Consider the following 25,322-nt stretch of genomic DNA (forward strand, 5'->3'; position numbering starts at 1 on the left):
GTTTTCGAGATCATTAAGTATTGCAAAGCAGCTAAATGTTTTGACATTCCCACATAGTATCCAGCCCACTCTTGTTTGTTGGGCTACGGGAAGTTGTCCTCCTTTATGATTCCAGTCAGTATGAGTTCTGAATAAATGTCGGCGCCCAGTAACAAGTCAATCGGACCCGACTCATTGAAATGGGGATCTGCAAGTTTCAAGTTGTCTAGGTAGTCCCATTTTCGTATGGAGAAGGAGACTGTGGGTAAGTTATTTATGAGTTTCTTCATCACTAAAGTTTCCAATTTAAATTCGTAGTTGGAATGTATAGATTTGCAATCTAAGTTGATCGAACCTTTACAATTGCCAGACAGTGACCCGACACCCGACACAATAGCGCTGACTTTCCGTCTCGGTAATCTGAGTCGCTGCGCGGCGTCTTCGGTCACGAGACTTACTTGCGAACCTTGATCCAGCAAACCCCGTAAGTTTATGTAATCACCGTCAATGTTCTTAACCTTTAAAAGGACAGTTGTCAGCAGGACTTCCTTTGTCTCGTTCGTCAAGTTGTTCACAGCGTGTGATGTTGATGGTATGCTGCTACTATTAGGTGTGGAACGGTGGTTCTGCTGGTTTCCGTCATCATGCAGTAGTGTATGGTGTGCCTTATGACATAGTTTACAAGTTTTTCTCGAATTGCATTTACGTTCTCCATGACTGTATAAACAATTTGGACAAATACGCAAATTCCGCACTGTGTCATTACGTTCCTTAGTGCTCATAGCCAAGAATTTGCCACATTGCATTAAAACATGTTCAGTTTTGCAAATCGGGCAATTCCATGCCATTGTAAACAAGGCTCGGGGCGACTTATTAAGTCTGTTAAAGTTTGATGACCCCTGGGTATTATATTTATAGTTATTGTTTCGAGCGAATGACACATTGTTGGCTGGTTTATATGACGTCAGATATCTAGGCGACGAGTGTGACCGTTGCTGATTATTCCCTTGTAAAGCTTCTAGGGCCATGAACTTGTTTTCCAAAAATTGGGTGAATTCCTCCAGGTCAGGGAATTCCCTCGGTTCTTTGAGATCCTTGACATACTCATTGTAAGTCACCTTGTCGAGTTTTTGAACTAAAAGATGGACGATTATCGGACCCGGGTTGCGTGTGTCCAGACCAATGTTGCCGAGTCCGTTCAGACACTCTAGTGTGACGTCGTGCAACTTCCGTAGGCTCGCAGCGCTTGCTTCTTGTATGGTAGGTTGATTTAGCAACGTGTTCATGTAGGACGTGAATAGCAGACGTTTGTTATCGTAACGATGTGTGAGTATCTCCCAGCAGGAATTATAGTTCTCCGCACTAATACCGAGATGCTGTACGATTTTTTCGGCTTCGCCCTTGAGTTTGGTCTTAAGGTGTTGCATTTTTTGCGCTTTCGACAGTGACGGATTGTTGTGCACACTCTCCATGTAAAGATCTTTGAAGGTAGGCCACTGATTATAGTTTCCGTAGAAGTCCGGTATCACAATTTTCGGTGTAGATTTTTCATAGTGAACGTTGTTCCAAATATGATGATGCAGTTTCTTTCGCAAGTTATCATAAAGGGTCTCTGTAGCTTCATATTTTCGTTTGTAAGTTGAATCTTCGTCATGTGAAATATAGTCTAGTTCCCAGTTAGTTTTCTCAATGTGTTCCCACTTGCCTTTCAAGATACAGAGATTATCCTCAAGCTCCCACTTTTCCATCGAGGAGTTTAAGTTCAGCTTCTCCACGGTACGCTCAAAAGCTCGAAAGTTACAGTATTGCTGTCGTAAAAGTTCCTGCTGTTTTTCACTAGTCTTGTCTAAATCGCGAGGAGGGACGTGAAAGTCGATATCATCGAAGAAAAATTTAGTCTTTACTTTACCTTCAGGTGCAGAGGGTGACAATTCTGCTTGAGTCTTGGAAGTCGATGGTAGCTCCGCTTTCCGTTTCAGTATATCTTGTAGAACGTCCTCGTACATCTTCTTAGTGTTGCTGAAAACGTCGTCGACGAAGTATTGGATGTCCGTTACGCCTATTTTTTCCAGTTGTTGGTGATTGAACACAAACTTCTCCCAGTTCGTGTTCAGTCGGGAAAGTCGCTCCTCCAAATACTCCAAGGTTTTTCTGCTTGTACTGTCTTTCTTGTAGTTGGTGCTGATTTGCTTCAAGTTGTTGAAAATTGTTTCTTGGCGACTGATTATTTCATTGATGTTCTGAGCCATTGTTAATATAGTCTTAGTTAAGTTGAATGTTGAAGTTTAAGTTGAAGTTGAAGTTCAGGTTACGATAGTACCACAGGATTACGTCACCGCAGGCACTAGTTCAGTAAAATTGCGAGTATCGCAGTTAGTTTTCTAGATACTAAGCGTATTTTATCTCTATTAGAGATATGTGCGCCTTCTCAATCCTACTGGGGCGACCCGCTTCTGGGAGACCAGTAAGACCGATTCGCTATCGCTAATAGGGATTTTCACACACTTAGTATCCGGCTCGAAGGACCACTTTTTATGTATGGCTCAGAGCTAGTATGTTGATTGTAGTTAAGTTGAGTTGACGGTAAAACACGGCAGATCACTTGAAATAGTTTATTTCTTAAAGTCACAAATAGTTATCAGTTGGCTGCCCACCGTGCCAATCGCGATGAGTGAAAAATGTCAACTAAGTTTAAATTGAAGAATTATATTTAAGTAAATTGAGGTCGCATAGTCAGCAACCGAGTCATTGTACGGAAACCGTACAAATAGGTTCAGTAGTTTGCAAAACGTCTTTAGCAAAACTATTTTTTTTCTTCTTAAAAAATAAATAAAATAAAGATCCTTAATTTTCAGTTGCCAAGGCCCGTAAGATGTTAGTAACATAAATAAATTCACCTATGTTAGCTACTTACAAACTATAAATGTACCACCTGTATTACATATGGAATTTAGCATTCCGTTAAATTAAAGAACAGAGTATAAAATTATAGCAAGAACAGTCATAACATCAACTGGAAGATTTTTCAAGCTGATTCTAAACTTGTAGCTTACTAAGAACATTAAACATATTAGTATAGATAACTACAGATATGGGTATACTTTTTACATCAACCATTCCTAAACCCATATTTGATTTTCTCCTAATCCCCATGTTAACAAGAAGCGTGATAAACAGGTGTAATCAAACAATACAGGGAGTTCAAGAAACAATATGGTGCTTGTATATTAATAGAAGGTAACTGTTTACGTTTCACCCACTAACAATATCGCCCAACTGGCGTACGGTTAGCAGGTGGTCAGTTACGTGCTATATCTGTTTTTTTTTGTTTCTAGGAAGTTTTAGAAGTGAAATGTGGTTTTTAGTATGAGTATGGTAATTGATAATATACATGAGAAGGTGTTTGGTGAAACACAAAGTAATTATGTAGGTACAAGTCAGTCAAAATGAATTGCTCCGTTTTTAACCTACTTCAAAAAAGAGGAGGTTCTCAATTCGTCGGAATCTTTCAAATTTGAAATGTAATATACAATCGGTGCGTTAAAAAAACCTTAAATTATTTATAAAGAAAAATCACAATCAGTCTTTTTGACGTGAAATTTTTACAAAAGAAAATACATGTCATATTTATGAACATATTTCACCGAAAATTTTTATATCCACCAAAGAACACTTTAAAATATTATCATTTCTGATTTTAACATTTCGCGATCAAATTTATTACGATTAATACCATTTTAATGTTGCCATCAAAGAATTATGAATATAATAATCATATATTTTATTCGATTTTGGATTTTATTGCTTAAAATCAACAAATAGGTACTTACATGTAAAATTTATTTGAGGCTATAAATTTTATCCAGATTCGCAGTAAAAATTTTGGTTTTATCTGATAGTAAAAAGTCCATTATATTATCTTAGAAGTTATTTACTTATTTATATCGTAGGAAGCTTTTAGTTGCAGTTTGTATAATAAGGGAATTACTTAATCAGCCTAGCCTCTTTCAAACTATGTTGAGGTCGACTTTCAGTTTTCATCCAGCCGAGTACCAGTGTTTTACAAGGAGTGACTGCCTATTTGACCTCCTTAGAAACGCGATACCTCTTGGTAAGACTGGCAGGCAGACTTTACTATCTTCTGTCTATCTATAACATCTGCCAAAGATAAACAAATGACAGCCAGTACCTAACATAACGCGATCCAAATATCCAATTTTAGAATATAAAATACTTTAAAATATCGCCATTTAACCCGTTATTAGTACACTAAGCACGCAAAAGGCCTATTACTTAATATTAGCCCTAATTAATGACTAAAACGAACATAATATCTTAAATATAATAATGTACCTAACAGTCTAAATAATAATTGTTTTTGAGTCTCAGGGTCTAATTATGTAAACATCCCGCCTAAGGCCGACCTTAATAAATAAGATTTTCCAATTAGAACTTCGATTTCGCTTTTATTTACGACTAGCATTTAGTTACATACGGTTTCTCTCGTATCCCCAGGGAAGTATTTCCCGCACCTGGATAAAACAAAGCCTAGCAGTTTCTAAAAAAACTAGTCACACAGACGTCATTCAAAACAACCTATTTCTGTTCACCAAAAATGGCTAACAATCAAATTATTATTTATAAAAATAGCAATATAAAAAGTTCTATAAATGCAAGATGCCTTTCAACCTTTTATGCAGACCGTACATCTATTTACGGTAGCGTCAACAATAAAACTGACTGTTGAAAAATAAACAAAATTTTGTTGTCTCTCTACAAGGAAAGCGCGGTGTTGCCAGTTTAGATAAATAAGCTGTCTTGGATTATTTCTATTTTGTGATTACGTGTGCATCGAATCTGTCAGTGTTTAATGTTGAACCAAACTTTTTGGTTAACGAATCACCTTTTGTTTTTTTGAAGCTGGCAACTTTAATAGCTTCCGCGTAGATCAATGAGTTTGTTAGTTTAGAGAATTCCGACGTCTTTTGAATATCGAATGAAAGATTTTTATGCGTTAGGTATATACCTATACCATCGATATACAATGTGTCCCGGGGATAAGTGACCGCCCGAAATTTTTTGAATATTTGTACAAAATTAAGGATAATTTCCTTTATATTTGGGACATACCGCCTTTGGTTTTTTTTTAATGATTTTTAGTAAATACTGTGACGTGCCGCAGTTTTTTTAAGATATTTCCTAAGTTTTTACATCTTTTTAAATTCTTTTTTCTTTATTGACTAGCCGACATCATAGTTTATCAATTAAAATTATCAAACATAACAAAAATGTAATAAAACATTTATTAGAAAAAAAAGAAAATAAAAATTCAAAGAAAATAACGCCTTTTTTCAGTTTTTTCAAAATAAGTCCAATAAATGCCCCCTTAATATCACTTTCTTTTAATTTATTAATAAACTACATGATATTTCCTACAATAGCTCACAACAATGTTTGCTGCTATTTCAAACAAATGCAAAAATACAGTCAGTTGAAATTTGAAAAAAAAAGAGCAAAGCCTGTTATTAACAGGCCTGACAATAAAATTTTTTTTATGATGTTTTTCAAAAATATAAATGAAATTATCCTTAATTTTGTACAAATATTCAAAAACTTTCGGGCGGTCACTTATCCCCGGGACACATTGTATATGTACTACGTACTAGATAGAACGTTCCGAACAAAAAGCTTACCACACTAAACTGCAGTGCAGACTATGCAGTGCCCAAAATGGCAAATCAGAGCGATTTTGACGCCTGCGTCAGATGGATGTCTATGAAACGACAATTATAAAATAGAAAATACATATCAAGGTATAAACTTACACATATAAACTATTCGAGAGTCAAGTTAGTAAAATTACACGCTGTTCATGCTATTACAACGCTTGTATATCATACTTTTCATTTATAATTCAATTTTACAAATATGCATTAATTTGTTCCCGCCCGCCATCTTAAATTATGGATTAAGAAAATCGTGCAGAAACAGATGTGCCATAAAACTGGCAGTAGGTAAAATATCAATGAAAACCAACTTCACTTTGTCATGGTATGTTCTTACTTTCAAGAAAAAATAATTAAATTCGCGAAAATTTGTGATAGCCCTCTTAAGAAAAAAAAAACATCGTAATTAATATTAAAAACTCTAAAAATAAGTTCCTGGTTTTAATATATTACATGATTTTGCATTCAATCAGATATAAATAAACTTTTTGATATATTACATGATTTTGAATTCACTTAGATATAAACTTTTTGAGTAATGAAAAATGTAGGCAAAATACGAGCGACACTTCAGCAATCAACATCAATGAGGATGACTACATGTCACAATACGTCAACGAGATGTCAACAGACGACATAAGCGGGTAAATTATTTGTATGGATGTTCTTGTCTATCGCTAGAATATATGTCAATGACCTATACATATAAAGTGTGTCGTATTTAATCACATTAAATGAAATACGTTGATATACTGGTTAATACATGTCGTCAAAGAAAAAAATAAAATACGTAAAAATAAAAAACAATATTTTTTCAAACAGCGTAAATAGAAAAAAAATGTGCTAGAATTAGAACACCATAGAAGAGTCAGTCATTACAAACAACAGAAATTCTCCCTTGGAAACTGACAGCTGTCAACTAGTTAAACATTCGATACTCCTAACTTTATCTCTGCTGTATTCATGATGTTGTAAATTATGAAAACGAAAAATGACTCCTGTGGCCAAACCACTCAATGGATTAGGTTAATTTTTTTACAGTTCGCCATAGAATAACATAAAGTATTTGTGATAGGATTTAATGTGATTAGGTGTGACACACCCGATATATTATATTGATCAACACATAACACACTCGTTAGTAATTTTGTTTTTCAACTGTACCGTAACCTATTGTTACTCTATTGCCTGTTTATCTTTTGTTTGTCTATTTAAACAACAAGCCTGTTTTCCTGTTGCTGTTTCAATAAACATAATTTGTTTTATCAATAACGTACAACGGTTTCACACTTCGAACCGAGCGGAAAATCCGCGAGTGTGAACGAATTCTTACACCTCAAATTCTGTTTTCATTCTGAAAAATAAATGTTTCTTTATTTCTTTCTTTCAGGTATTTTATTTATTTTATTACACTTTATGCACATTTTTCAATTTAAGTATTTTAACGTGTTACAACTCTATTGGGAAAACACCAAAAATAGTTGACACACAAAATAGATTTGTGTCCAAATGAACAGGAAGAGAGACATAAAAATTGTCTATAAATATGTATGTTTGTCTCAGTTGATGTATCTTTTGAATCGTAAAAGTCAATCGCTTGAAACATAGCAGTTCGACGTTTTGTTTGCGTATACGCAACTCCGTAAAGAAAGATTATTTTTAAGATTACTTTTTTTAGGACAATATATTCTTAAATAGTCGAAAAATATATCGCAATTAGACGTACATATATTGTATGTAATTTTTTATGAAAAGGTGACCAGCTAAAAACAATTGGAAGCTTTAAGTATATTTTTCCCAATATTCAAAGAAAACAAAACGTAGGTAATTGCGTTTAATAAAAGCTCAAAATTATTCTTGCGTTGGTGGTACCTGTGGTATTTCATCGTTTCATTTAATTATCAGTACAAAAATGGATGAGTTTTTTTAGGATAGAATACAAGAATAAATAGGTATACATAAAAATATCTGATATTATTTTAGGATACAAAAAGTATATTTCCTAATTTTATATATTTTTGTAAACTCCCAGGTGGGGAAAAAATATGGCGATCCATACGGGAATGAATTCTAAATATTTTATATTAGGTTGAAGTCTTTACAAACGAAGCACTCAACCACTTTAAATATATGTATGATACGTGTAAATTCATTGGGTCATAATTAATCAGTTTGATTGTTATATACCTGAAAATTTGAACTTGAAAGCTGGTCCGATTAAAAAAAAATATCTCTATGTATGTTGTAGCCGACGTATTGAGGAAGGTTTCAAACTACTTTTTCTACAGATGCTCGAAGTAATTACGACGGGACGCGAGTGAAAAAAATTATAGAAATTGCCTCATTCATATCATAACTATTCTATTTACATCATAATAATTCTAAGAAAAAGAACAAAAGGTAGGCTTCAATTCCACAAAGATATCTCCGTTAGTACCTTCGCTATGACACATACCAGGGGACCAGTGGACCCGAAGAGGTTACACGGGCCGCAAGCCATGGAATTTTCAATAAAACTTGTCTATGATTGGGGGCTATGTGACAGGTGTGTAGGCATTTGGAGAACTGTGTTATAGTGTGTGTGTGTTTGTAATGGTGTATGAGTATTTCTGTTTTATGATAAGAATACTGCCTTGTTGTGCTTGTTTTAACCGTGTCTTGAAAGAAACACTTCTAATGCACATACGAAAGAAGCCTTTAAGTTATGCAAATTTTTGATGTTGTAACCTTAATCAAGATCTGTTTAATCATCTTTCCGAGAAAGAAGACCAAAACATAAATCCACAGATCCACATCATGGAATCGTTTTTTTTTTTTTAATTTTAAGTTGCTATAGTTCATATTTATTGAATTACTTATTTATAGGATTTGCATTTACGCAGTATTCGGTCTATCAAATGCAAAAGCAATATTCAAAATTGAAAATGTTTACCTGACTCTTGTGTATATTAGCAATACTAAAAATATTGCCTATCACACCCATAAAAGACCTCTGTTCCCTCAAAATATACCTAGGTCCCCTCTTTACCCTACAAATAGCAAGCGTACCTAAATGGAGGAGCGCTCCTTCCACAATTTGTAACAGTTGTGAGAGCGGGGCTATTAACGACTCCTATTAAAATGGGGACATTGTATTTTATGATAATAAGTTAAGCAACCTTATAATTGGGTAACGATCTTGCAGGCGATGCGATTTTATCTATAGTTCTATACTGATGTAATAAAAGGGAAACATCATGTATAGATAGTTCAACTCAGATTTGCGCGCGGCCCTATGTGTGCGTCGGCTTGTAAATATACAACTTTCATTCGTGTGACAGTGACGTCGTCCGAACATGACGTGTTCTTATCGCTTTTTGTTATGGGTACAGTCGTTTACGAAAATACTAGTTATTCACGGAGAAATTATTAAGGAGTCAGATAAAGCCTTTCAAAAAAAAACAACATTCAAAGCTTTTTATTATTAAATATAGTTTTTCATTATTTTCTCATAAGTCTTTTCAAATTGACATTGACAGTATCTAAGAATTAAATACTCCTTACATATTTTCTAGCTCGGGGTACGCCGACAATAAATAAAAGTGTGGACTAAGAATGTAAACAGAGGTATAACCTAGTATAATAATGTAAACAAAATATGTAGGGAATTTTAAAAAATTATATTGCTTCGCATAATGTCGACCAAAATAACAAAATAATGAAACTCATAAATGAACGTTTAAGTCAAATTGATGATGGGATGTGGCGTAATACTTGTCGACATGTACAAAAGAAAAAAGAAGAATACTATAGACATTTTGACATGGAGTCAGAATTTATAATTCACCTTGGAGAGTAGCGAATCCGAAAATTCATCATTTGATTTTTCAAATAGCGATTCATAATCATTATAAATAAATAAACATTAAATTACATAATAACTGTTTTTCTTTAAACACCCGTATACAACCCCTACATAACTGTATTGTACCCGACTGTACCTCTTGTCACGCACACAAAGTCACTGTATATGTACAAGGGTTACCCACACATAAGGCCGCGCGCACGACTGAGTTGAACTTACTATACTGTTTTTTGTACCCTTAAGGTTCCGAAACTAACTAGGTATCACCATCTGTCCTTTTTCGAAACTACTGAATCGATTTGAAAAAATATTTTACTATTGGGAAGCTACACTATTTCTGATTAATGTAGCCTATAGCTACATGTTATCCGGGTACGGGATGAAGTCAGAACGGGACGTGGGTGAAACCGCGGGAAAGCAGCTAGTGCAAAATAAGAATGCTTCTATGCTTAAGTGAATGTTTTAGAGACATCCGACTTATGAATAAAAAATCGGTAAAAAAACTTTTAAGTCAAACGGTTTTATATCTTATGTGCACTGAAAACTAGAAAATAAAAAAATAGTTACTTACCTGTCAACCTACGTAGGTGGTCTTGGTCATATTAGACTAAAATAAAAACGTGGGGCCCATTAACTGTTGCTGTAGTACTTTCTTCTAGAGGTATAATAGGCGTGGATTGCATCGACTTACTATAATCGTAACTGGAGATTTTGACAATCAATAATCAGCCGTAGCGGCTTCACCAGAGAACGCCGAGCTCATGATCTACCAAAGTATAAAGATATGCTTTGCCATAGGTAGGATTTCAGAGGGGCCCCACGTTTTTATTTTAGTCTAATATGACCAAGACCACCTACGTAGGTTGACAGGTAAGTAACTATTTTTTTATTTTCTAGTTTTCAGTGCACATAAGATATAAAACCGTTTGACTTAAAAGTTTTTTTACCGATTTTTTATTTTCTAGTTTTTAGTATTTAATGAAAATGCCTACCGAATATTCCTCATTGTATCTAATTCATTTAGAGCATCATTATTACACGGTCTCTTATCTGATAATTTATTACAATCTAATTTTTAAAAAAGTCAATTTTTTTAATGACGCCAAAAATCATCAAGTGACCCCTCCCTGGGTCAGCAGCGGTAAGGGAGTGCCAGACTCTTACTGACTAATAAAAATAGTTATGTTTCGTCGTAGGCCTTTTATGTACCAGGGCCACGGTAACTCTTTCGAACAATCCCGCAGACCAGGCAGGCCTTGGCCACGTTGGGCCCCGCTGGGGTTGCTGACAGTATTCTACTTGTGTAGCCCTTCCATTTGATACCCATATTGAGGGGGTTGTGGAAAAATATGTAATCCGCCATTTTGTGCCGGCGGCCATATTAGATTTACAATGTTATTGATATTTCTATATTGTATTGTCATCGGAATAAAAGGTTTATACAAAATTTCAGATTAATCGGTTGACAGGAAGAGGATGAAAGAATTACTAAATTTGACCCAAGAATAAAACAAACGGGATGAGCTAAATAAAACCGTTTAAAAATTGTTATCAGCCATTTAGTAGCGGCGGCCATCTTAGATTTCAATTTTGCATAGTAAATTGTATTCTACTTGTTGAGACCTTTCATTTGATACCCATGTTGATGGGATTGATAAAACTTAAGTTATCCGCCATTTTGTAGAGGCCGCCATCTTGGATTTGAATTTTATATAGTACATTGTATTCTACTGGTTGAGCACTTTCATTTGATACCCACATTGTCGGGATTGATAAAACCTACGTTATCCGCCATTTTGTACCGGCGGCCATCTTGGATTTGCAATGTTATTGATATTACTATATTGTATTGTCATCGGAAATAAAGGTGTGTACCAAATTTCAGATCAATCTGACAACAGAAAGGCACTCAAATTTCAATTTCTAAATTTGACCCAAGAATGAATAAATAAAACAAACGGGGTGAGCTAAATAAAAACCGTTTAAAAAAGAGTTATACTTCGGCAAGATCATGAAAAACGTATGAAAAATTGGAACTCTAGTACGTTATTTTGGAAAGTGTTTTTGTTAATGTATGCGATTAATTCCTGAAAATTTTAACTGAATTTTTCAGCTTAAATTGCGGTTATGGCTAAAGCTGGTACCAAATTATTATCGAGCCTGAAATAAAGTGAATTATACATAAGATTTTCATGAAGTTTCATAATAACTTCGATGTAGGGTTATGAGATGTACTCTCTTGATTGCTATCGGTTGTGCAATGGAAAAAGCCATTTTCACCATCAAAATATTCATCTGATTTTGAGTAATTTAATTTGAATTTTAGTTATTTTATTGTAGAGCAACTGCCTCAGAGATCGTAGTGGCACAAGCGGGACTGTCTGACTGTCGAGCTAGGAGTCCCAGGTTCGTTTCGTGGGTAAGGATGAAATCACTTTGTGCCAGTCGACATACAACTGATTTTTACTTCAAACATTGTTGTTCCTAATATGTTATCAAAAAAATACAAACAACCGATTATTCACAGACTAGATAAAAAAAGGTAGCATAGACAAATATTCCCGCGCAATATTCGTCCGGCTATCAAAACGCGCACTGTGACAAGCGTTTGACGTGCTATATTTTCTTTTAATTCCAGTGCTGTGAAAAACCGGTATAATTTTTGCCGGTATCGCTAGCCGCCATACTGTTTTTATACTGACATTGCATATAACTTTTACCGATGATATTGTTCGTGTTTATTTAGTTCGGTTCGGGTATTTTAATACCGTTTCGATTGTATAAATTTTGAAGTTTTCAATTGGCATGCGACTGAGAAATCTTTTGATAAATGTTTTAAAGTTTTGTGTAGTTTATGTCTGAATTTCACGAAGTAAGATAGATAAATTGCATAAGATATTAAGGAGGTATCTTATATAATTATAGGTACTTATGTAATAAAGCTGAAGAGTTTGTTTCAATGAACTAATCTCAACATTATTGGTCCTGATTGTAAAATTGTGTACCTACTTATATCGGTAACACTGGCTATATACAGTTCAAAGAAGTATTTTGATCCAAAAACGGATCAAATAGTATCTGTTTGGATACAATATGATTGGTACAGCAGCATCCCATCTTTCTACCCACATCTCGTTTCAATGATGTTTACGTTTCATATACAAAATGCTTCAGAAATAAGTTTTGTAGATTTTCTGAGCGTTTCAATCGGGATTTGGGATTAGTTTGGATGTTAAACTGATAACTGGGTATATCGGAACCGTCTTGTGGATTTATTGGGATTGAGGGTATTTCCGTAATGCAATTATTTTTTTTTGTATTGCAAAAAATATATTGGAATCTTGGAAAAATGTAATAAAGAGGATATATTTTTAGTTTATTTGCAGCTTAAAGTCTCCGAAGTACTGAACCTATTTGAAAAATTCTTTCATTGTTGGAAAGCCAACTGGTCTACTCCCGAGTAACATAGGCTATATTTTGTCCTGGTACGTACGAAGTTCTCCCGGGACTCGGGTAAAACCAAAAAAAATGTGATCAATGCACACTGAAACTTATTGATTTGATCTCTTTAAATACTTTTTTACTAGCTGCCCCCGCGGTTACATTGGCTCTATTCTGCGCACCCAGATATATATATATTTTAAATAAGTCTACAAATTTTCTATGACTATCTAATATTATGAATGAACAAACCCAGACCCTAAATGAGTGTCTTCTTGACGATGCATCGTAATGTCAGACTAGAGACAAAGCAAAAATGACTGTAATTAGACAAGCACATAGTTAGCAAACTGGAGCGCAGCTTTTTAATAGAAATGGCTGTTTCTATACAAGCGATGAGCTTCACTTCAACAGTAGGTAAGTCGTTTAATTAGCAGTATTTCTTAACAACAGCAGAACTCGATCCTCATCAAAAAGCCCGTATCTGACAATCATGCCATTGCATCTGATTTGCGGCCATCGCTGCGGTCGTGTCGGCAAATGACGCTTCTCTAACGATTTCCCACATTATGGCGGCCATAGCAAAATCTAATTTCCATCCGCTTGTGTGCTAAGCTAGAAATTTTTTTCAAACCATGTTTACCGTTCTACCTAACGAGTCTCGGAAAACTTCCATTTTCAAACACACCTATGTGTGTATAATCCGACTAATTTCAAAAACTCTCTTGTTGAAGTTCGCTCGTAAATCGGTGTGGGGTTCTCTATTTAGCCGGGTAATACTACGGTACAGTATGAAGGTGCAAGCAATTGGTATATTTTATACCAGTGCGCAACGGGACGTCGGCAGGGGTGGCCGCTTTGCTCCGTAATTTTCACAATTTTCCGATCGTGTGTGAACTTTTAGTGATTGCAAATTTTGCCTGTGAGAGTGTTTTGTTTTTTTATAGTTTTGACAAAGGGATGTTGTTTGCAGACTAATCTAAAATAAGTGTGAGTATTTTGTAGTTTATTTAGTATTTAAAAACTTAGTTTTATGTACATTTAAATTATTCATAGTTTATCATAATTAGAGGCAATTAAGGATTATTACTTAAAGAACTGAAGTTAAATGAATGTTATGAGCTATCAGGAGTTTGAAGAAATAAATAAAAAAAGCCAATAATATTTCAAGATACACTTAATTTCAATAAGATTGGAGAAGCCGGTAAAATATTAATGCTGCCCTGTAATTGAGTTTCATTGAAATCTCCAGAAGCGGGTCTTTTGAAATTATTTCTTTTGAGCGTCTATTTACCTATAAGCAATTATGTAATTTTCCCGAGTACCGAGACTATGTTCGTATTAGATTTATTTCCTTTCGAAATTCACTTTTATCTTGAGATTTCTTCTTTTCAATCGCTTTATATAGGTAGATACCGTATAAGTAGGATGTTTTGAGACTCAAAACTAATTGTATTGGTAGATTTAGTTCGAAAATAGTGTGGTATAAAGTCCTGAAATACTTTTGAATAGTTTTTACGTAGGGATTATATATTTCAATGAAAATTTATTTAAGAAAATATATTTTCAAGATTAAGTTAAGCTTCTGGCTGTGTAGGTGAAAGCTATTTTAAAATTTTCGAACTTTTTAATATTCTTAAAATTGAAATAAAAGACTGAAATATAAAAATAAACAAATTATATGGCTATATGTAATTTAAGGTCATTTACAGTATTTACGTATTTCGCACTAGCTGATCCTTGTGGTGGACCGACCAGTAATGAGTTTCCATCACCCCTGACCTTCGAGCTCTTTCCAGGAGGTGGTCGTGGTTAAGGGATGCCCGGGTCAATCGATCATAAGGTGGCTATATTATCACGTGCGTGGAGTTCAGAAAAAGTTATTCTGAACCTCTATATCCCTGAAATCAGACCTGGCACGTAGATCTACTTGGATCTACCTAGAATTTCCCCAACTTTGCTGGGGTCGGCTTTTAGTCCTACCGATTGCAGCTGAGTATCAGAGTTTTACATGGAGCGACTACCTATCTGGCTTTCTCAACCCATAAGACTGATTTGCAGACTTTCTAGCTTCTGATTACCCGTAACGATTGCCAAAGTTGTCCTTATGAAGCAATGACCAATCCCCTTGAACACTCAATAAAAAATACAAACACCCGAATTAAAAATCTATTCCTTTTACGGGAAGTCGGCTAAAAAAAATCGCAATTATCACACAAGCAAAGAAATTGTAATACATAATAAGGGTGCCTTCGCCTTCCACGACAGAGGTGTGCTATGGTACCATGTTACCATCCAGTAATGAGTTTCCATCACCCCTGACCTTTGTACCTTTCAAACGCCACCATGTTATTACTTCGCAATTTAATATCGGTATTGAATGTCATAGTAATTATAAGTGAAAGGGATTTTTTTGCGTCCCTTGGAGTTTGAATTTGGGAAGAAAATCTTAGTAATTATTTGGGGGTAGTGGGGTTGTTTTGTAATGTTTTTCTATAATTGTTGAGCTACTGAAAGGGTATAATCCAACTGCACCTTATTATAAAAAAAACATGGTTTTGGAAAAAGAACGACATCAAAAAATCTGGAAAAAATAAATGGTTGAAACTTGCCACTTAAGATATTGCTTTTTTAAAATCACGTTTTATAATAAGGTGCACAAGATTTTTTGTGTGGTAAATATCCATGTAAATAACTATGTAAATAAAAATAATAAACAAGATAGTATATTTTACTTAGTTATGATGTCGATACGAGCAAAACTTGGAGTCTGAAGCATGTATGTATATTTTCACTGCAAGTGGGGGTCGAATACCTACGTAGTAGACCGGCTTTGCTTAAAAATCATAAATTGTCTATGTTTGCTCAAATCCTTTAAGTCCTTAGAAAAAATTGGAGACGCATGACATATTTTAATATAATGCGATAATATTTTAACTCGTTGAAAAATACATAGATATAAAATGTTATCAAGTTTGAAATACGATGTGTAATTTTGTATTGATTATTCTGAAAAATATTCAAAGATAGGTACCTACCTAATTTGTTGCGTTTATGAAATATGAATTTTATGATCCTATCTAATAATGTCAAATAATGACATAATTACAAACTTAACATCTTCCTAGCTTTTTCCCACTACGTTGGGGTCGACTTCCAGTCCAACGGGTGTAACCGGATTTCAAAATTACAAACTCATAAAAAAAAAACATGACAAAAGCCAATACAGACACACAGAAGACAACTTCACAAATTCTTCATACATTTAAAACAATACTGAGCTAATTTGAAATACAATGCATAGATACACTCAGAAAGTATTCCAATTCACTCAATACAACTCAATCCTTAAAAAAAAAAACATTTTTATTCCACCAGAAACAGTATAAAACACATCTTGAAACAGGGTTTTATTTCTTAAAAACAATTGCTACAGTCGTCTTGTGGCAAAAAGTAAAAATATTGAGTGTATTAACCGATTGTTCGAAGGCAAGGCAATTGAGAATTGCGGGGCACTACGGGGCACTACGAGGCACTTCGAGGCACTAGGGCACTTGCAAACAAAAGGGATCAAGTGTCTGTCTATATCTAATGCTGATTGTACTTTTGTGTTAGTTTATTAGATGATATTTGAAGTATATAGGTGTGTTTCTCTTGGGCTCTGATTATTTTAAAATTTTATTATTTTGCCGTGTAGGGACTCAATTTTGTAGTGGATATTTTTTAATATTGAAGTATTTACTTTATGCTACTTTGTACCAAAGTACGCAAAGTCTTGGATCCCAGCTGTCGTTTGTACATCTAAGATAAGGGTTGTCAGATTTAGCTCGATCATTCCGTCTTACTAAAAAGTCGTGGTGGCCTAGTGGGTGAAGAACCAATCTCTCAAGTACGTGTGCGTGGGTTCGATTCCAAGCAAGTACCAATGCAACTTTTCGAAGTTTGTATGTACTTTCTAAGTATATCTTGTATACCAATGACTGTGTTTCGGAGGACGTTAAACTGTAGGTCCTGGCTATCATTTCAAATCCTTGGCAATCGTTGCGGTTAGTCAGAGGCCAGTAGCTAATTCTAACACCAGTCTAACCAAGAGGTATTGGGTTGCCCGGGTAACTGGGTTGAGAAGGTCAGATAGGCAGTCGCTCCGTGTCAAATACTGGTACTTAGCTGCATTCGATGAGACTGGAAGCTGACCCCAACATAGTTGAGCTAAGGTTATGTACCTGGATAAGTGAGTCTAAATAATGATATCGTTTGGCGTTTTGTTCAGCAGTAAGACAATATAGGCTGTTGTTGTTTTTTAACTGTTGTTATTTGTTTAATAACAAAGGGTAACTAGGCGATAGTGATGTCAGTGCGGCAATCCATCGTTCGATGTCAATATAGGAGATGTGGTCAGTTTTTGTACAACGATTGGATTAAATTACTTTGGCGAACGAAATATGTTGTTAAATTATGATTTTTTAATAATTATATCTGCAGTGCGCCTAGTAAAGAAATCAATATAATGTGGGATATAATCCAAGTTTATTTTAATTTCAAGTTACAGCAGTATACTTACCACCACAAACTTGATTAAGTATATTTTCTGTTAGGTTAAAAAGAACTTTAAAATAAATAAACAATCACTGAACATGAACATTCTTCTCTTCATATCTTCACACCGAGACATAACATTCCCGAACTCTTTAGAGAAAAGGGTCACATCATTACACAGACACTCACACATGCAAACACTTAGTACTACATGTACAGTCACGGACATATAGTTGAACAGTCAGTGTTTTTATTTTACCCGTATGCATGCAATCGGTTTAAATTTTAAAGGTCAGATTTTAAAAGTTATTCTAATATTATTCATAAAGCTGAAGAGTTTGTGTTTTTGTGTAAACGTGGTAATCTCAAAAACCAGATTAAAAAAAAAAAACATTACAGTGTTAGATATCTCCTTAATTAAGGAAGCCTAGGCTCCGTATCCGGGTTCCTGTAGTATATAGTTTCCAGGGGTAAAACCACATCCTTAATCTTAATAATGAATCTTCAACATCCTATTAAAATAAGTAAACCTAAGTTCATTACGAACATATGGTGTATTTTTTGGCCTTCGTGTATAATAGTGTAATAACGCAAATGAACTAAAAAAATTGCGGTAAAAGTGGCCTAACCATTACCGTCGGCGACTGTACGTAAGTTCCTCAGAACAAGCAATTTGCATGTATTTCACGTTAACCTAGTGTTCTGTAGTTTAGAACGCAAATATAGTCTTATTGCAAATTCTTGACAAGTCATGTAGACTTCAGTGCAGCACTAGTGTTGCTCCGTGGCATTGCTCGCTTTGTGTCAAGATCTGACGTTTAGAGCTCTCGCACACTGCAAATTTTAGTCGGCCGATAGTTTGTTTGGGCTCATAAATCAGTATGAAGATGAATAGTAGTATGCACATTACAAAAATCAGTTATTTAGATGGTATCCATCTAGCGGAAAATCGGCTTTGAAAGGGCACTTAGAAATATGTAGTATGTGTAAGTCACAACTGCTTTTGGGAGCACATTGACTATATTCTAATTTATAAAGGTGAATAGTTTTTTTGCTTGAAAGCCATTATCTCAGGAACTACTGGTCCAATTTAAAAAAATCGTTCAGTGTTAGATAGCCCATTTATCGATGGAGACTATATGTACTAATTATGTAAAGTAAAGAACATAGAGGTAGTTCTAATGGGATGAAGGTAAAACTGCTGGTAGGAGCTAGTAAATACCTAGCAAATACTATTCAAAAGATTTTTACATTAATAAAGGAAAATATCAAACGGGTGAAAAGAATCCTTTGATTCTATTAAAACAAAAGTATAACTTTATTTTAGTAATAGAAAGCTTTTTCTTCCTATTAAAGATTGCATACGTAATACCATTCGCCTTTATCTATTTCCTTTAACTGGAGCTTGAATAAATGTTTTCCAAAGTATGTAAACCTCATTTAAATGAATAGCATTTTTCTTTGAATTATTTATTCATTATTTTATTATTTATTTTACTAAGAACTACTTGATAGGTTCTGTAAGTCATTTGCAAAACAAAACATTTGTGTGGCCTTGGTGCGTTTTCTGCCTGATCTAGGAATCAAACCCGGGTGCAATGGCAGCTTACAACCACTTTTAAAGCGATTATCTATAAAAATATAAATCAGTTGTATCACTACATATTAAAAACGATATGTTCGTTCAATAAAATATATAATTACAATATATTAATGGATTCAACACATTCATTAAATGTTGATAGGTGCTGAAATATGTAATAAAACTGAAATGTGGAATGGAAAGGCTATTAACTGAGTAATTATATAAAAATAAATACGTTAAAATAAATTAGTATTATATTTCCATGTTCAATTTCTGTTGAATAGTTGAAAAATTTTATCTCGGAAAGTGTACAAGCACGTTAAACTGCAGGTCCTGGCTGTCATTTAACATCCTTAACAGTCGTTTCGTGTAGTCAGAAGCCACTAAGTCTGACAAACAGTCTTACCTAAAAATCTCGATTACTTCACTCTCATAGCCCGATGGGACGACAATCCGACACCACCGGAGAGAGATTAGGCATAGCACCAATATTTATGTACATGCTCTGAGAGCGAATCAATCACAAACTTCCAGACTCCGAGGTACTTTGTAAAAGTCAAAAAACCAACAAAGATATTTCAAACCCAGGAATCGAACTCGAGACCCAGTGCTCTGGTTATCCTAGATTACTGTTGAGTTGAACGAAGCCCAACACTGGGTGGGTTGTCAACTGTGGTACACTTCACAGTCCCAAAGTCTTTAACATTTCCCCAATGAAATATTCTCTAACCAATAACTCACATGCATTATCTCGGAAGTCAAAACGTCCAAAAAGGTCGGTACCCCATTTGGCTGGCATCTGCACACAAGTGTTGCTGGCAACTGGTGCCAAATAACGGTGTCTGCTTCTTCAAATGCAATTTAGATAACTTCTGTATTACTGCTGAAGAAATGTATATGAAAATTGTTTTGTGCAAATGCATTTTTGTAGTTTTTGGGCCTTTGACTTTGATGATCCAGTAATACTAAAGTATTCTCAATACAATACCTATACTTTTTTGTGAGAGATATTTAGTATGATATTTAGAACTTTTCTGTGTTATTTTCTCCTTTCTAGATTCAGTCAGTAGAATCACCTGCGTCCCGTATGAAGTAATTTGCGCAATCAGATAAAAAGTACCTAGCCTATTACCACTGAAAGATTTTTTCAGATCGGATTAGCCCGTGTAAGCAAAACAAATAAACACGCGTTGTAATACATATTAATATACAAATTGATAAGGAAAGACTGCTAACATATTACGAAAAATTTTTTCGTTTTTGTTTTCGGTTTTGTTTTCGTGTTTTTACACACAAAACATCACAGATTCACTTACACAGAAAAAAAACGCTTTAACTCACAAACGCTTGACCTGAAAACTACAAAAAACACGTGCAACCCACACACAAAGCCAGACGAAACGCTATCATAGACAAACTTGTGATGACCATAAATATGAAAAGAATAACCGCATATATGCAAAAGTGGAACTAACTCCCTCGAATGGACTCATAAAGGATCGCCTGATAAGGCGTTGGTTATACCATAAGCGAGTAGCGGAACAAGAATTTATTACAATTCATATGTAATAATCCACTTCACGTCATTTGCAAGATTGTACTAAAATTATTTTGTATAATTTATTACTACATTTTTAGCTCAGTTTGCATTGTATAACGAATAAATTACATAAAAGGAATAGATTCTATTCCTGAAAAAAAAAATTATTATTAATTATTTTCATATTTTTTTTTTATAAAATAAAATAAATTTTATTTTCTTTTGAAAAGAGTGTCTATGGAGTTTCTTGCCGGCTCTTCTCGATGAGACCCACGTTTTGGAACCGTGCAACTAGTGTGACGTTTCATAGGAGCCTGCAAAAGCCTATTTGAAATAAAAACATTGACTTTGACTTTGTTCGATGCCAATATAGGCGTTTCTATCAATAAATAATTATTTTTATTGGATCAGTCGTCCCGTGTTTACCAATCATTAATTGGTAAACAGATTTAAAAAAATAAAAATAGATAATCCGTATTGAGAACTTGTTTTTGAAAGTCGATAAAAATATTGTTTTTATGGTAAATTGAATGCTAGCTTTTTTGTTAAAATAAATTCGGTATCTGCACAGTGACTAATTATCAACTAATCATCAATGTTTTTTATGTTTTAGAGACACTTTCAAAACTACTGAGCAATATTCTTCCCAACTAAAAGATATACGATGATACGAACTGTTTATAAAATGATACCATAAAAATATAAAATCACATAAATGGAACTTAATGTCGGTTTATGAGCTCAAATCAAACGTTTTATGTCTGGCTTATGAGCGGAAACTGCTCCTGCTGACACAATCTATATTTTACGACTGATAATAAACAACGGGGGACAATATCGAGTGCAAAGGCTATTATTTCATGAGGATGTAATCTGTTCAAAATAGAAAGGATTGAAGAAAGAATTTTTTTTTCATTTCCGCACAAATGATATTTGTATGTTTTACGGAAAGATGGTTTAAAGTGTTTTAAATCGTTTCAATAATCAAAATGATTATTTTGTAATATTTTTTTTTTGAAAATATGTCACTTGTTTACGATAAGAATCTTTGCTTTATTAAAATCAAAATCGGCAAAAGAGTAGCTGGCTAGTTGAGATAGATGTAAGAATTTTCATTATGCACTGGCATTAAATGCCTAATAAGTCCACAGTTGTCCTTAGCTATAAGTCTACTATAACACTTTTGGCCAAAAAACTTGTGGAACGCAAATAAATGATATGAATATCAAAACCAATCACGAAACGAGAAAGAGAACTATAAAATTCAATACTCACAACAAAAATCAACACCACCACATATTTATTCAAACACTCAAAAAAAAACAAGTTGCACATTAAAACCCGCTATCATTCGGACCACGCCTTACCCCCCAACCGTACCCTACCGTATTCGATACAATGCAAATAACACTTCGCTGGCGGACAGTGATACGAAGCATTACCATACATAGCTGGCCATGTTACTCCATTTAATCTGACCATGAATGGCTCTCGCAAAAATCTATGGAAACAGGTCAACAGTTTTTACAACTCACTTGAAATGTGGTTGATTTTTTTGCACGCGTGTGTAATGGTTTTATTTTGGTAGATTGGTTGGTAAACGTGGTGGTGCCAAGGGCGTATTTGAATTCAATTTTGAGTTGGTTGTCAAGTACAATATATGTATTACCTAAGTATCTATATCTTCTTCTTCCTCCTGCCCTGTTCCCAATTTTATTTGGGGTCGGCGCAATATGTCATCTTCTTCCTTTTTCCCCTGTCACTCACTCCCTTCCTATTCATGTCATCTTTCAGGCAATCCATCCATCTTTTCTTAGGTCTTCCTCTTCCTCTCCATCCATCTACATTCATATTACCTAACTAAGTATATAAACTGCTCTTAGTGTCAAACTTCAGTAATGATTATTTGCTCGTTTTGGTTAAGATGATTCACAAATTGATAAGTCATTCTTTAGTTGGGAAAAGGTAAGCATTTTTACTCGGATAAAAATAGCCTATGCCTTCCTCGATAAAACGTACTGTCTACACTGAAAGAATTTCCAAATCAATCCAATAGTTCCTAAGGTTAGAGCGCTGAGACCAGCTTTTCAGTTTTAGGTATATTATTCGTATCTGATATTAATCGCTACCTTACTATTTTCCCATAAGACATACTTTACCATAAGTTAAACAGACATCTTACACATGTTTAAAAATACCCAATACTTTCTCTAAAACACGTGTCAAATGTCTAACTTTTTACCAACAACACAAACTGTGTTTGTACATTTGTACGTTTGTACACATCCAATAATCTGTTTCCAGGTAACTTAAAGGTAACTTAGTCTAAGTTGTGTGCCATTAATTAAACTTGTACTAGCTGACTTGTGACGTCACAAACTAAGTTATGATTACTTGACTGTTTGTGTGTTTGTAATAACCAAGTGACTGGTAAGTTGTAACTGATCGAATGTTTCATATTCTGAGGTAATTAGAGTTGTTAGGGTGCTCGTGGTTTGGTAACAGCCATATGTGGCAACTAATCAGAGGTTAAGCAACTCTTTATGCGGTCAGCACGTGGATGGGTGACCAAGAAGTCTATTACATTGTGGGTCCCGGCTGTCATTAAACATCTTTAGCAAATCGTTATGGGTAGCAGAAACTAGTAAGTTTGGCAACCAGTCTTGCTAAGAGGTATCAAATTGCCAGGATAACTGAGATAATTGTAGGCATACAATAATAATTATTGGATTGTTATCGGAGTAATTAAATATCTTTACTTCAATGACAATTACCCATACTTTAGCTTGATCAAGTCCAGGTTTATTACAAACATTATCTAGATTTAACATCAAAGTTGATTTGCTTTCACACAGTTATTTAAAACACATTGTATTTTCTACCCAATTACATTGAAAATAGTGTTGAATAATAACAAAATTAAGGTAATTTCGTTGTAGAGTAATTACTTTGTAATACTGTTTATTGCCCGCGGCGTTGGTCATGTTTTGTTTCAGTAATTATATGTTTATTTATAAGTAGTTGTTGGTGTGAATATACGGGTATTTAATAATCTTTTCGTGGGTGACCCGAATATAAATCAATTATACCTCTACATCACTATTTTAATATGTTATGTTCATTTAACATAATTTACAATAGATTTGGTTGTAACATAGATTTATGTTTCTATTAAAACTAACAATTCTATTATATAATAATGTAGTTCAGAATAATTTAACACCTGGTAAAAAATACAAGGTACCTTTTTTAACGACGTCAAAAATCATCAAATGACCCCTCCCGTTGTGGGTTAGCAGCGGTGTGGGAGTGTCAGACTCTTACTGACTAAAAACCGTCGTGTTCCGCCATAGGCCTTCTATGTACCAGGGCCACGGTAACTCTAGCCAAATGCAGCAAATATTAGATGCCTTCGGCAGCAGTAATGTTACGAATTTTAGGAATATCTATTAATTTTGAACATAAACAAATATACACATATAATGTAGTTAGTCTTTAAGTTATGTACATACTTATGCACATAAATAAAAATAAGATGAAGTACATGTCCTAAAATTTTTCATCAAATGAAAATTCGATGTTTTACAAAGTCAAAACAAAAACACAAACAAACTTTCAAGTAATATTATTATGTTATGGTAGTTCTACCTACAGTAAAACATATAGACCAAGGACACAACAAAATTAGATACTCAAAATATCAAAAAAATCAGGCCAAAAATATATCATATGAACTATACTTCTCTTGTTAACAGAATTATCACACGCCTACGAAGGTCATGTTATTTATAATTTTATAGGCAAATTAACCTTTCTGTAAGGCTGTAGGCTGCATGTTAAGTTACATTTAAGCTTTTCAAGTTCATGCGACGTGTTTTGACGTAGAATTTTGGCCTGATTAGGACAGTTATTTCAAAATCAAATTGGGTTGAAAATCAGCAGTGTTTGAATGACCAAAAAAAAAAAACACTGAGACAGTCCCCAAAACGTTATAGATTCCGCCCACAAGTTTCATCTTATCTCGAAGGATTTAGATCTCGCGTCGGGATATAAAGTAGCCTATTTTAAACCTAATTTAATATTTATGTAATAATCTCATTATTAGTAGGTAATAAAGGCTATTTGAATTTGAATTTTAAACCATCCATCTTCCTGCCAAGTGTCATGTCAATTGGTTCAGCCGTTTGAGCGTGTAAGCGAAACAAATAACATACACTTTTGGATTCGGATCTAACAAAAATTCCGCTGTCCAAACACAGTTTAAAAACTACACAATGTCACAGGTCAGTCTACTTAATGAGGTTTTACAGTTTATTAATTAGACTCTTGAAAAACATAACTTTTATAATTGAAATTTTGAGATAGAAATTGTTTAATCTTCAACAAGTACCTGGAATTCGTTAGGTCATCAAATTTGGTGAATGCTTAACTTAAAGCTACGATTATATTAATATAGTTCAGTTCAAATTGTAAGCGTTTAAGTGCACTCTAACTTAGATACAGTCTGAGGGTTAATATTTAAGCTGAATTGTTATATCTATATGAAAAGTTAAGCTTCATAATTTGCAATACTCGTATAACTTTTGTTAAGCGTAAGCTACTTTCAACGCCTTTATGAAGGGCAAAGTTAATATGCAGTGTTTTATGTGCCTAATTACCTATAAATACCCG

The 25,322-nt window shown here is 34.3% G+C and overlaps 1 protein-coding gene across 1 annotated transcript in view; it reads left to right on the plus strand.

The window, feature by feature from the left end:
* Window positions 1-13,828: 13,828 nt before the first annotated feature.
* LOC110381995 (neural cell adhesion molecule 1) overlaps window positions 13,829-25,322 on the plus strand; it is a 145,254-nt gene continuing 133,760 nt past the window's right edge. Inside the window, exon 1 of the mRNA XM_064040852.1 lies at window positions 13,829-13,980. The gene's annotated coding sequence lies outside the window, so the exon portion shown is untranslated. The remainder of the gene's footprint in view (window positions 13,981-25,322) is intronic.

This window comes from Helicoverpa armigera, chromosome 23, assembly GCF_030705265.1.
Source record: "Helicoverpa armigera isolate CAAS_96S chromosome 23, ASM3070526v1, whole genome shotgun sequence".
Classification (NCBI taxonomy): domain Eukaryota; kingdom Metazoa; phylum Arthropoda; class Insecta; order Lepidoptera; family Noctuidae; genus Helicoverpa; species Helicoverpa armigera.